At 43.4% G+C, this 13,726-nt stretch overlaps 1 pseudogene; it reads left to right on the forward strand.

The window, feature by feature from the left end:
- The first annotated feature begins 11,562 nt into the window (after positions 1–11,562).
- LOC138446775 (proteasome subunit beta type-6 pseudogene) lies at positions 11,563–12,370 on the forward strand (annotated as a pseudogene).
- The last annotated feature ends 1,356 nt before the right edge of the window (positions 12,371–13,726 follow it).

Raw genomic sequence — 13,726 nt, forward strand, 5'->3', positions numbered from 1 at the left:
TGAGCAGCCACTCTGGCCCAGAGAATTGGTGAGGAAAATATCAGTATAGCAGCCATCCTTTACAGCTAGGCTGGATGCAATGTGATGTGAAGCTAGGTGGTGAGAGACTTGCTGTAGAAGGGTTTTCAGTGGACAGCTGGGCTTGCATCCCTGCCTCTCTGAGCACCATGGAGGTGCTGCAATGCAGGATGCAGTGAGATAAGCCAATGTCTACCAAGCAGGAGTGTCTCCAAATGGACAATAATTTGTGTTGCAATGTCAGCATTTGGGGGATCAGGAATTGCTGGCATTTGAACTTGCAGCTTTCTTGCAAAGGAGTTAGAAAAAGATGGATTGCATTTCTGTTAAGATGGGGCCTACCTCAGGAGGCTGGCTTCCCTCACTACTGAAGTCAATTTTGGGAGAATTTTGTCTATTAATAGGCTGTTACAATATTACTGAGGTGGTCTTGGCCCCCTTGCAAGTCACTTGACAGCATTGGTGAGGGTTTATACTGGGCTGTTTATTTCTTCCACTTGTTTATAGTTCTATTTTAATGCCAATATGAAACCCAGCGGAGACTTGTGAGGCTCCCAGGCATGGAGGCCTTTCAGTTCCCCATTTCTTGTAGGCAAGACTCCAGCCTCCATGACCTACCTTGAGTTTCAAAGGGTGGATTAGAACAGTTGCTAACCAAGGGAGGAGCAGCCAAAAAACCACTTGAGACAAGACAAAAGGAACTAGAGAAGCTCCTCATTAGGAGACTGATCACCTGAGATGAGACTCCCAGGTGGTGCTAGTGGTAAAGAATCTGCTGCCAATGCAGGAGACACAAGAGACTCAGGTTCAATCCCTGGGCTGGGACGATCCCCTGGAAATGACAACCCACTTCAGCGTTCTTGCCTGGAAAATTCCATGGACAAGAGGAGGCTGTACGGCTATAGTCCATGGGATTGCAAAGAGTTGGACATGACTGAGCATACACATACATGGTCTTGTCACACCCTAGTCTTGTCAGAGACTCCATCTTTGATCCACTGTTATAAAAACCCTCCACCCTCTGGGGTGGAGACGCATAGTTTTCCAGGCAGAAGCCAAGAGTGTCTTCCTTCATCTCCCTTCCCCTGGCAAAGCGATAAAGCTATCCTTTTCTACTTCACCCAAAATTCTGGGTTTTGAAGAGGCATAGGAAAGAGAGGTCAAATCTACAACATTCTCATGGAGAAAGCAAAGGAGTTCCAGAAAAACACCTGCTTCTGCTTCCCCTACTATGATAAAGCCTTTGTGTGGATCACAACAAAACTACAGATCACAGCAAAACTATGGAAAATTCTTAAAGACGTGGGAATACCAGACCACCTTACCTGTCTCCTGAGAAACCTGTGTGCAGATCAAGAAGCAACAGTTAGAACCTGACATGGGACAATGGACTAGTTCAAAATTGGGAAAGGAATATGTCAAAGCTGTATACTGTAACCCTGCTTATTTAACCTATACGTAGAATACATCAAGAGAAATGCCAGGCTGGATGAATCACAAGCTGGAATTAAGATTGCCAGGAGAAATATCAACAACCTCAGACATCCAGATGATACCATCCTATGGCAGAAAGTGTAGAGGAATTAAAGAGCCTCTTGATGAGGGTAAAAGAGGAGAGTAATCTTGGGCTCCAAAAAAGGGGCAAACAGCAACTGCAGCCATGAAATTAAAAGACAGTTGCTCCTTGGAAGGAAAACCACGACACACCTAGACAGCCTACTAAAAAGCAAAGTAATCACTTTGCCAACAAAGGCCCATAAAGTCAAGACTATGGTTTTTCCACTAATCATGTAGGAATGTGAGAGTTGAACCATAAAGACAGCTGAGTGTAGAAGAATTGATGCTTTCAAATTGTGGTGTTGGAGAAGACTTGCGAGTCCTTTGGACTGGGAGGGAATTAAATCAGTCAATCCTAAAGAAAATCAGTCCTGAATATTCATTGGGAGGACTGATGCTGAAGCTGAAGCTCCAATACTTTAGCCACCTGATGACAAGGGCCAACTCATTGGAAAAGACCCTGTTGCTGGGAAACATTGAAGGCAGGAGGAAAGGGGGTGCTGCAGATGGTTAGATAATATCTAAGATGATTAGGTAGCATCACCAACTCAATGGACACGAGTCTGGGAAAACCCCGCGAGATAGTGAAGGACGGGGATGGCTGGTATGCTGCAGTTCATGTGGTTGCAAGAGTCAGACACAAACTAACAAGGAAATAACAACAACAAAAGATATTAGTCTTTAGTTTTCTTGTGTGTCTTTGTCTTGCTTTGATATCAGATTGTGGTAGCTTCATAGAATGAATTAAGAAATCACTAGAAAAGACATCTAATTTTCTTTATTACAAATGTTTTTGATCAGAGTCCATCAGTCTGTTAGGAGATCTAATCAGGTTTTTTTGAGGGGGTGCTGGACAGACTCTGTATGGTGGAACAGAGGCTTCTCTAAGTTGTGGCAGGTAGGGTAGGGGGAGTTACATCCCCTGGGGGGTGGGGGCTCTCCATCTGTCCAAAAAGACTTGTCAGCACCTGGGGCTCAGAGTCCCCAGTTTCCCCAAGGTCTTCCTACACACTTTCACCCCACCATGCAGCATTCCCATCCTCCCAAAGCAGTGCTGTCAGGTCAACAGCAAACATACTGCCAGTCTGGCCGTCCAGGTTGCAGGGTGCTAAGCTGCAAATCACAGGAAGAGACTGTGCTTTTCTTTTCCGCCATCTCAGCCCTGAGGCTACAGAGATAAATGCTTAAAATATCACATACACAGTCATCTACTTCCTTGCTTATTATAAGCAGTCAATTATGAGTAGTCACTGGAGATACTTTGTGCATCTCTATTGCCAAATCACACCATGGACTATTAGGAAACTCTTAACTACAGGAAATAGTCAACAGCATCTTTATATAATTAGATTAGGGGCCAATTCCAGAAACGCCAGAACCCACTCAAAAAACTCACCCTTAATATTCTTCTCCTATAGAACCACTGGATACCAAAATCTGTTGGTCAGGGTTCTCTAGAGAAACAGAACTAATAGGATAGGTGGAAAGAAACAGAGATAGAGAGATCCTAAGGTATTGGCTCAGTGACTATCTGCAGTCGGCAGGCTGGCAGCCAGAGACAGTGGACAGGACAGCTGCAGGCCTGAGAAGAGGAGAGGTCATGGTCTAAGTCTAGTCCAGATCCTGGGGCCTGGGAACAGTGAGATGCTGTAACTTCCACTCTGAGTCGTAGTATTAAGACAGGTGAAGACCAATATCCCTAGTGGAAGACAGTCTGGAAAGTGGAAGCCTCCCTCACTTAGCCTTTTATTTATCTGGGCCTTCAGCACATTGGCTGAGATCCACCTTCACTGAGGGGAGGGTCTGCTGTTTTACAGACTGTCTGCAGGGTTACAATATACATTTAACCACATGTTTCAGCCAGCCCAAACAGCAACCTGATTCAGAAACAGCTTTCAAGACACACTCAGAGCACTTCCCTGGTGGTTCAGTGGTTGAGAATCCGCCTGCCAATGCTGGGGACACATGGGTCCCATCCTTGATCCAGAAAGATTCCACATGCCATGGAGCAACTAAGCCTGTGCACCACAACTACTGAGTCTGTGCTCTAGCGTCTGGAAGCCACAACTACTGAACCCACGTGCTGCAACTCCTGAAGCCTGAGCACCCTAGACCTCATGCTTGGAAACGAGAAGTCATCGCAATGAGACCCCTGCACAGCAGGTGGCAACTAGAAAAGGCCTGAGCAGCAATGAAAACCCAGCACAGCCAAAACAAATAAATTTTAAAAAACCACACACACTCAGAATAATGTGTAACCGAATATTTGGGCACTCCATTATCTGGAGAAGCTCAGGCGTTAAATTAACCATCACAGCCTAGTTTCTACTCCTCCAACCCTTCTGAGATGCACCTACTTCCTGGTACTGAATCCTGTATCAGTGAGTGCCATAAGAAATTCAGCAACTGGAGGACGTTTTATTTTTATCTTTTTAGTATTTATTTTTATTACGTATGTATTTGACTGCACCAGGTCTTGGCTGTGACACATGGGATCTTTAGCTGCTGCATAAGAACTAAACTGCTGGAGATCAAACCAGTTAATTCTAAAGGAAATCAATCCTGAATATTCATTGGAAGGACTAATACTGAAGCTGAAGCTCCAATAATTTAGCCACCTGATGCCAAGAGCCTACTCATTGGAAAAGACCCTGTTGCTGTGAAAGATTGAAGGTAGGAGGAAAAGGGGGTGACAGAGAACAAGACAGTTAGATAGCATCACTGACTCAATGAAAATGAATCTGAGTAAGCTCTGGGAGTTGGTGGAAGACAGAGGAGCCTGGTGCGACTCAGTCCACGGGGTCACAAAGAGTCAGACACAACATAGCGACTGAACAACAATGACTACAGGAGTGTTAAAGATTTAAGCAGCTCAGAAACAAAGGATGAAAAGGAAGAAGAGACCCCAGGTAAAACAGGGTGGAATGAGAAGCAGGGTGGGATCTCAGAAAGTCAGTGGCCTTTTAATTTTTAGCTTTTCATAAAGGCAACAGACTTTATTGCTTTACTAACTATGCCAAAGCCTTTGACTGTGTGGATCACAACAAACTGTGGAAAATTCTTAAAGAGATGACCACCCAATATTCTTAAATATCAGACCACCTCACTTGCCTCCTGAGAAATCTGTGTGCAGGTCAAGAAGCAACAGTAAGAAGCACTTCTGGAACAATAAATGGTTCCAAATCAGGAAAGGAGTATGGCAAGGCTCTATATAGTCACCTTGCTTATTTAACTTATATGTAGAGTAGAGTACATCATGAGAAACTGGATGTTCTTCACCCAGCTGGACTGGATGAAGCACAAGCTGGAATCAAGATTGCTGGGAGGAACCAATACAGTATTGTAAAGTAAAATAAAGTAAAAATTAAAAAAAAAAAGATTGCTGGGAGGAAAATCAAAACCCTCAGATATGCAGATGACACCACACTTACGGCAGAAAGCGAAGAAGAACTAAAGAGTCTCTTGATAAAAGTGAAAGAGGAGAGTGAAAATGTTGGCTTAAAGCACAACATTCAGAAAACTAAGATCATGGCATATGGTCCCATCACTTCATTGCAAATAGATGGGGAAGCAATGGAAACACTGACAGACTTTATTTTGGGGGGCTCCAAAATCACTGCAGATGGTGACTGCAGCCATGAAATTAAAAGACGCATACTCCTTAAAAGAAAAGTTATGACCAACTTAGACAGCATATTAAAAAGCAGAGACATTACTTTGCCAGCAAAGGTCTGTCTAGTCAAAACTATGGTTTTTCCAGTAGTCATGTATGGATGTGAGAGTTGGACTATAAAGAAAGCTGAGCACCGAAGAACTGATGTTTTTGAACTGTGGTGTTGGAGAAGACTCTTGAGAGCCCCTTGGACTGCAAGGAGATCCAACCAGTCCATCCTAAAGGAAATCAGTCCTGAATATTCACTGGAAGGACTGATGCTGAAGCTGAAACTCCAATACTTTGTCCACTTGGTGTGAAGAACTGACTCATTTGGAAAGACCCCGATGATGGGAAAGACTGAAGGCGGGAGGAGAAGGGGATGACAGATGAGATGGTTGGATGGCATCACCGACTCAATCGACATGAGTTTGAGTAAACTCTGGGAGTTGGTGATGGACAGGGAAGCCTAGCATGTTGCCATCCATGGGGTTGCAAAGTGTCGGATATGGCTAAGCGACTGAACTGAACTGAGTAGAAAGGCAACAGAAGATGGCGCCATAGAGCTGTAAAGTTAGAAAAACAATACTGAATTACACCTCCCTTCTCAGTTTGGGAAACTTCTATTCATATAATGAAAAAATAAGTTAACTGAAACATATCCATGCTGAATCTTATGCAAAGTTAATATTTTTAAAAAATAGAGAAGAAACAAGACAAGTTCCACACAGAAAATGAAAGGATTACACGCTTACAAAACAAAAACAGCAGCCTAGTATTTCACAACTAGATAAAAGACATTATAAACAATTGAAAAACAATGTAAATAACAACCAGAGAAATCAGGAATCAGGTAACAGAATTCGGAAAAGAATCACTTCAGAAACAAAAAAAGAACTAGAACAAAAATGAATGTAAGAAGTTCTTAGAGAAGAGAAAAAGACAAAAAGGAGGAAGAACAAACAAATAGTGAAGAAGGACAGAAAATACTTAAGAGGAATTGCTGGGAGAGAAAACAGTCAGACAAGGCTCAACAGGTAGGAATGCAGCCAAAGTCATGGAAGCAAAATTAGAGCAAGGAATAAATATTTTAAGATATAATTCAAGGGACTTCACTGGTGGTTAAAACAGTGCTCCCAATGCTGGGGTTATGGGTTCCATCCCTGGTTAGGGATCTCACATGCCACATGGCGTGACTGAAAATAAATATACATATAGAGGAAAAATAAGTACAAGAAATATATATATTTCAAGAAAATTTTGTACCAACATTTTAAAACTGAAAGGATAAACTCTGCATCTAGGAAAATTGACCCTGAATGACAAACACAAAAACATATTTTTTTAAATTTAGATTTTTAAATAAATTATCTATTCATTTATTTTTATGTATTTATGTATTGATTTATTTTTTGGCTGTGTTGGTTGTGCTGGATCTTTGTTGCTGAGCTGGCATTTCTCCAGTTGTGGCGAGCTTGGGCTATTCTCTGCACTGCGTGGGCTTCTCAGTGCAGTGGCTTCTCTTGTTCAGATCCCAGGCTCTGGGGTGCGGGCTCAGTAGCTGCTCGCAGGCTTTAGAGCGCAAGCTCAGGGGCTGCCATGCACAGACTTAGTTTCTCCTCAGCATGTGGGATCTCCCTGGATCAGGAACTGAATCCAGGATCATTTACTGGATGATCATTCACTGAGCCACCAGGGAAGCCCTAAATTGTTAGACTTAAAAAAAAAAAATAAAAAGCATATTCTTTGGGTCCCAAAGTACAGGTAATGAAACAAAGCTAGCTGTCACCAGAGATTCTTGACGGCAATACTTTATGACAGAAGACAATTAAAATAGTTAAGAAATCAAGGGGAAAAATATGAACCAAGAATCTTATAGCCAGCAAGAAATTTTAAAATCAGAAGGATGTAGAGAAACTGTCCACAACTTGAAGGAAAAAACTGAGAATATTGTGACCCAAGTCCTTTCTTCCAAGTCTACTGGAGAATTATTTTGGGGCATCAGAATAATAGGAATGACACTGATTGACTTAAAAAGAGCCTGGATTTCCATACAGAACGAGGAATATATTTGGGATACAAGGAAGAGAATATAGTGTTTAATGAATATATGCCATAGCAAATTCGGGCAAATTCTATTTAATGACTATACACTCTAACAAACTAGACACAACAAAACTGTGGAGAGAATGGTTAAAGGAGAGCATAGACAAACATGTTTTTTAAAAGTGCTGTTATTAAAATCCCATGTTATTGTCATTCTAAATCTGTTTTATGAATATTATGGGCTACAGCATAAGAAGAGTTACAGCCTGTTTATATCACTCCCAATATCTATTAGAATAATTATTTTCAGTGTGAACAAAAAGAAAGCACAGATATACAATAGAATAGGTTAAGTGAACACCTTTAGTCCTAAACTGACAGTATGGATGTGCACTCAGGAAGTGTTTCCTCTTTGCAGGGGACTGAATGTAGATGGAGACAGGGATTTCCTTGCTCCTTCTATTGAAGAGCCAGGGCTGGATGACTGATTTCCCGTCTTGGGTGGGAAATGTACTTTAGGAGCCAGAGCATCTTGTCACCGAGGTAGTGAAGACACGAGCGGCATTACATTTGAAGTTCTTGAAAGCTAAATTGAAGAGGCTCCTGCTTGACAAAGATAAGGCAAACTGAGCAGTAAATGAAAGAAGCTCAATAGACTGAAACATATCAGATATGTTTAAAACCATGAGCTCATTATGATCAGCTGTTTAGTCGCTCAGTCGTGTCCGACTCTTTGCGACCCCATGAATCGCAGCATGCCAGGCCTCCCTGTCCATCACCAACTCCTAGAGTTCACTCAGACTCACGTCCATCGAGTCCGTGATGCCATCCAGCCGTCTCATCCTCGGTCGTCCCCTTCTTCTCCTGCCCCCAATCCCTCCCAGCATCAGAGTCTTTTGCAATGAGTCAACTCCTCGCATGAGGTGGCCAAAGTACTGGAGCTTCAGCTTTAGCATCATTCCTGCCAAAAAAATCCCAGGGTTGATCTCCTTCAGAATGGACTGGTTGGATCTCCTTGCAGTCCAAGGGACTCTCAAGAGTCTTCTCCAACACCACAGTTCAAAAGCATCAATTCTTCAGTGCTCAGCCGTCTTCACAGTCCAACTCTCACATCCATACACGACCACAGGAAAAACCACAGCCTTGACTAGAGGGACCTTAGTCGGCAAAGTAATGTCTCTGCTTTTGAATATACTATCAATATAGGTTGGTCATAACTTTTCTTCCAAGGAGTAAGTGTCTTTTAATATCATGGCTGCAGTCACCATCTGCAGTGATTTTGGAGCCCCCCAAAATAAAGTGTGACACTGTTTCCACTGTTTCCCCATCTATTTCCCATGAAATGATAGGACCGGATGCCATGATCTTCGTTTTCTGAATGTTGAGCTTTAAGCCAATTTTTTCACTCTCCTCTTTCACTTTCATCAAGAGGCTTTTTAGTTCCTCTTCACTTTCTGCCATAAGGGTGGTGTCATCTGCATATCTGAGGTTATTGATATTTCTCCTGGCAATCTTGATTCCAGCTGTGTTTCCTCCAGTCCAGCGTTTCTCATGATGTACTCTGCATATAAGTTAATTAAGCTGGTAGCTCTTATAAAAAGAAGTGATCTTGTTTGATGGATTCAAGAGTCTTTTTGATGGTCAAATTTTAAGAGTTTTTCATATATTCTGGATACTAGACTTTATTAGATATATGATTTGCAACTATTTTCTCGAATTCTGTGGGCTGTCTTTTCACTTTCTTGGTAATTGCCTTTGATATGCAAGTATTTAACTTTGATGAAGTTCAAATTATTTAATTGTTCATTGCTCAGAAATCCTTGGCAAATCCAAGGTCATGAAAATTTACTCTATGTTTTCTTCTGAGAGTTTTAGAGTTTTAGCTTTTTCATTTAAGTCATTAATCCCTTTTTGTGAGTTTGTTTTTTTAGTTAATTTTTGTATATCAGTTCAGTTCAGTCGCTCAGTTGTGTCCGACTCTTTGTGACCCCATGAATCGCAGCACGCCAGGCCTCCCTGTTCATCACCAACTCCCGGAGTTCACTCAGACTCACGTCCATCGAGTCCGTGATGCCATCCAGCCATCTCATCCTCAGTTGTCCCCGTCTCCTCCTGCCGCCAATCCCTCCCAGCATCAGAGTCTTTTCTAGTGAGTCAACTCTTTGCATGAGGTGGCCAAAGTACTGGAGTTTCAGCTTTAGCATCATTTCTTCCAAAGAAATCACAGGTCTGATCTCCTTCAGAATGGACTGGTTAGATCTCCTTGCAGTCCAAGGGACTCTCAAGAGTCTTCTCCAACACCACAGTTCAAAAGCATCAATTCTTCGGCACTCAGCCTTCTTCACAGTCCAACTCTCACTTCCTACATGACCAAAGGAAAAACCATAGCCTTGACTAGACGGACCTTAGTCGGCAAAGTAATATCTCTGCTTTTGAATATACTATCTAGTTTGGTCATAACTTTTCTTCCAAGCAGTAAGCATCTTTTAATATCATGGCTGCAGTCACCATCTGCAGTGATTTTGGAGCCCCCAAAAATAAAGTCTGACACTGTTTCTACTGTTTCCCCATCTATTTCCCATGAAGTGATGGGACCACGTGCCATGATCTTCATTTTCTGAATATTGAGCTTTAAGCCAACTTTTTCACTCTCCTCTTTCACTTTCATCAAGAGGCTTTTTAGCTCCTCTTTCTGCCATAAGGGTGGTGTCATCTGCATCTCTGAGGTTATTGATATTTCTCCTGGCAATCTTGATTCCAGCTTGTGCTTCATCCAGTCCAGTGTTTCTCATGATGTACGCTGCATATAAGTTAAATAAGCAGGGTGACAATATACAGCCTAGACCTACTTCTTTTCTTATTTGGAACCAGTCTGTTGTTCCATGTGCAGTTCTAACTGTTGCTTCCTGACCTGCATACAGATTTCTTAAGAGGCAGATTAGGTGGTCTGTTATTCCCATCTCTTTCAGAATTTTCCACAGTTTCTTGTGATCCACACAGTCAAAGGCTTTGGCATAGTCAATAAAGCAGAAATAGATGTTTTTCTGGAACTCTCTTGCTTTTTCCACGATCCAGCAGATGTTGGCAATTGGATTTCTGGTTCCTCTGCCTTTTCTAAAACCAGCTTGAACATCAGGGAGTACACGGTTCACATATTGCTGAAGCCTGGCTTGGAGAATTTTGAGCATTACTTTACTAGCATGTGAGATGAGTGCAATTGTGCAGCAGTTTGAGCATTCTTTGGCATTGGCTTTCTTTGGGATTGGAATGAAAACTGCCCTTTTCCAGTCCTGTGGCCACTGCTGAGTTTTCCAAATTTGCTGGCATATTGAGTGCAGCACTTTCACAGCATCATCTTTCAGGATTTGAAACAGCTCAACTGGAATTCCATCACCTCCACTAGCTTTGTTCGTAGTGATGCTTTCTAAGGCCCATGTGACTTCACATTCCAAGATGTCTGGCTCTAGATTAGTGATCACATCATCATGATTATCTGGGTCGGGAAGATCTTTTTTGTACAGTTCTTCCAAGTATTCTTGCCACCTCTTCTTAATATCTTCTGCTTCTGTTAGGTCCATACCATTTCTGTCCTTTATCCAGCCCATCTTTCCATGAAATGGTCCCTTGTTATCTCTAATTTTCTTGAAGAGATCTCTTTTTGTGTATAAACCACTTGTAAAAATGTACAAAGTTCATTGCTTTCCACATAGATATCCACATAGATAGTAGTCCAAAAATCACTTGTTGAAAAGACTGTTCTTTTCCCAAATTTCCAGATAAATTAGGCAAGAAAAAGTAAAAAAGTAAGGCATGGATGAACCTTGAGGACATTATGCTAGGTGAAGTCAGCCAGTTACAAAAAGACAGATTCCATAAATTCCATTTATATGTCAAAATCATAAAGACAGAAAGTGAATAGTGGTTGCCAGGAGCTGGGGGAGGGGAGATTGGACAGATTATGTTTAATGAGGGCAGAGTTTCAGTTTAACAAGATTTTGAAATACTGGCAGGATGGTGGTGATGTACATTCACAACAGTATGAATGTACTTAACACCACTGAACTGTACACCTAAAAAAGGCAAATTTGGGGAATCCCCTGGTGGTCCAGTGGTTCAGACTCTAGATTTTCACTGCTGGGGCGTGGCCAAAATATAAACGTAAATTTTATGTTATATGTATTTTACCACAATTTAAAAAAATTTAATAGGAGTTGTGTCCATGTCTGTTAAGAGTTCCAAAAGGAAAAATTAGGGATAATTAGAATTTTTTTAAATAGTTGATGCTCGAGGAAGATGGCGGCCACCCTAGTAGCAGCTTGGGGAACCAGGCCGGCACCAGCTTGGGGGCCTGAGGCTATTGCCCCCGACTGGGAGAACCGGGAAGTTTCCACAGGGACCACTATCATGGCCGTACAATTTGATGGGGGCGTGGTTCTCGGAGCCGACTCCAGAACAACCACTGGGTCGTACATTGCCAATCGAGTGACTGACAAGCTGACCCCTATTCACGACAGTATTTTCTGCTGCCGCTCAGGCTCAGCAGCTGATATCCAAGCAGTAGCTGATGCGGTCACTTATCAGCTTGGTTTCCACAGCATTGAGCTGAATGAGCCTCCGCTGGTGCACACAGCGGCCAGTCTCTTTAAGGAGATGTGTTACCGATACCGAGAAGACCTGATGGCAGGAATCATCATTGCTGGCTGGGACCCCCAAGAAGGGGGACAGGTGTACTCGGTGCCCATGGGGGGTATGATGGTACGACAGCCCTTTGCCATCGGGGGCTCTGGGAGCTCCTATATCTATGGCTATGTGGATGCTACCTACCGGGAAGGCATGACCAAGGAAGAATGCCTGCAGTTCACTGCCAATGCTCTCGCTTTGGCAATGGAGCGGGATGGCTCTAGTGGAGGGGTGATCCGCCTGGCAGCCATTGCAGAACCAGGGGTAGAGCGGCAGGTACTTCTGGGAGACCAGATTCCCAAATTCACCATTGCCACTTTACCACCTCTCTGAATCCTGAGATCCTAAGATATAATGAGACACCCCATACATACCCCATTCAAAATTCAATAAACAGTTCATCAGTGAGAAAAAAAAGTTGAGAATTTTCCAGTATTAAAGAAAGATATGAATTCCAGAATGAAAAAGCATACTCAGTTGTACACAAGTTAATTAAAACAAGTCCTCACAGAAACAATCATGGTAAAGTGACAGAATATTTAAGACACAAAACTAGTTTCTAAAAGAGAAATTAAAGTGTTTATACAAAAAGTCAAATTAGTATAATCATAAACTTCTCATTAGGTGCAATACACATCTGAATACAATGCAGTAGTATTTTTTATGTGCTGAGGGAAAATAGTGGTGGACTTCAAACTCTTCAAACTTCAAACTTCAAACTCTTCAAAGCTAAACAGCCCTTCAGAAGTAAGAGCAAACACTTCCCCTGGCAGATACTGTGGGGTTTTCCCCTCACTGACCCTCACCGAGAGAACTAATCCTTGAGGTACTGCCAACAAGCAGGAATGTTACTCAAGACCTGAAGAGTGGCATTCAGGAAACATGGTAGAGAAAGAGCACGTAAATAAAAGAAAAAAAGAAAGCACAAATAATCACATATTGCATGAATTAAAAGAATAGTGTCTAATTCAAGGAAAGCTAAAACATGGACCCTTGTGGAAAGAGGTCCTGGCCATGGCTGCAGGGGCCACCAAGCAGCGGAGGTAGCGGACGGCCAGGCTGCTTCACCGGCGTGCGTCAGGACAGACGGTCTCCGCCTCCTTGACGAACCGCGTGGAGGCCTTGGGTCCTTTTCCTCCTCCGGCTGGCACGACCGCGAGGTGGTCGGCAGAGGGCGCTGGAGAGCGCGTAGATAGAAGGAAAGGCTTCGCACCTGCCCGTGGTTTGTGGTCCAGGGGGGTGCTGCACATCCGGCCGCCTGCAGCCTGGGGCCTCTCCAGTTCCTTCCCCGCAGGCTCCAGCTTCCGCGGGGCCTGGACCTGTCCGGGACGGAGCGGCCGCTTCCCTGAGCCAACCCCACGGAAGGAGTGACCGGGCGAGCCAGAGTTAATCTCAGCGAGTTCCTGGGAGCAGGCCTCAGTAAGTTATCTGGGCACAGCATCAGGAACCTTAGTAAGCGCTAAGGAGTAGATTTCCAGAGTTATGTTGGTGCCGCCCCAAGGAGCATCCTCTGACATTGAGAATTATGGTCACACCACACCCTGCAGACAGTGAAGGTGGGGGCCTCCTGGGGTCCGTCTGAGCCTTCTTCCAGTAGGGTCTGGTCCTTGTCCTGCAGGTGATGGGTACTCCTGGACCCCATCTTGGCCTTTAAGGTGGCAGTCGCTCCTCAGACTGTCACCTTGGTCCTGCTTCTCCTGGCCAGCCGGTACTGGTAGTCCAGCCTCCTGTTTGAGTACTGAGTCAAACTGCAAGATCAAGTACACAGACTGT

Source organism: Ovis canadensis, chromosome 10 (assembly GCF_042477335.2).
Source record: "Ovis canadensis isolate MfBH-ARS-UI-01 breed Bighorn chromosome 10, ARS-UI_OviCan_v2, whole genome shotgun sequence".
Taxonomy (NCBI): Eukaryota; Metazoa; Chordata; class Mammalia; order Artiodactyla; family Bovidae; genus Ovis; species Ovis canadensis.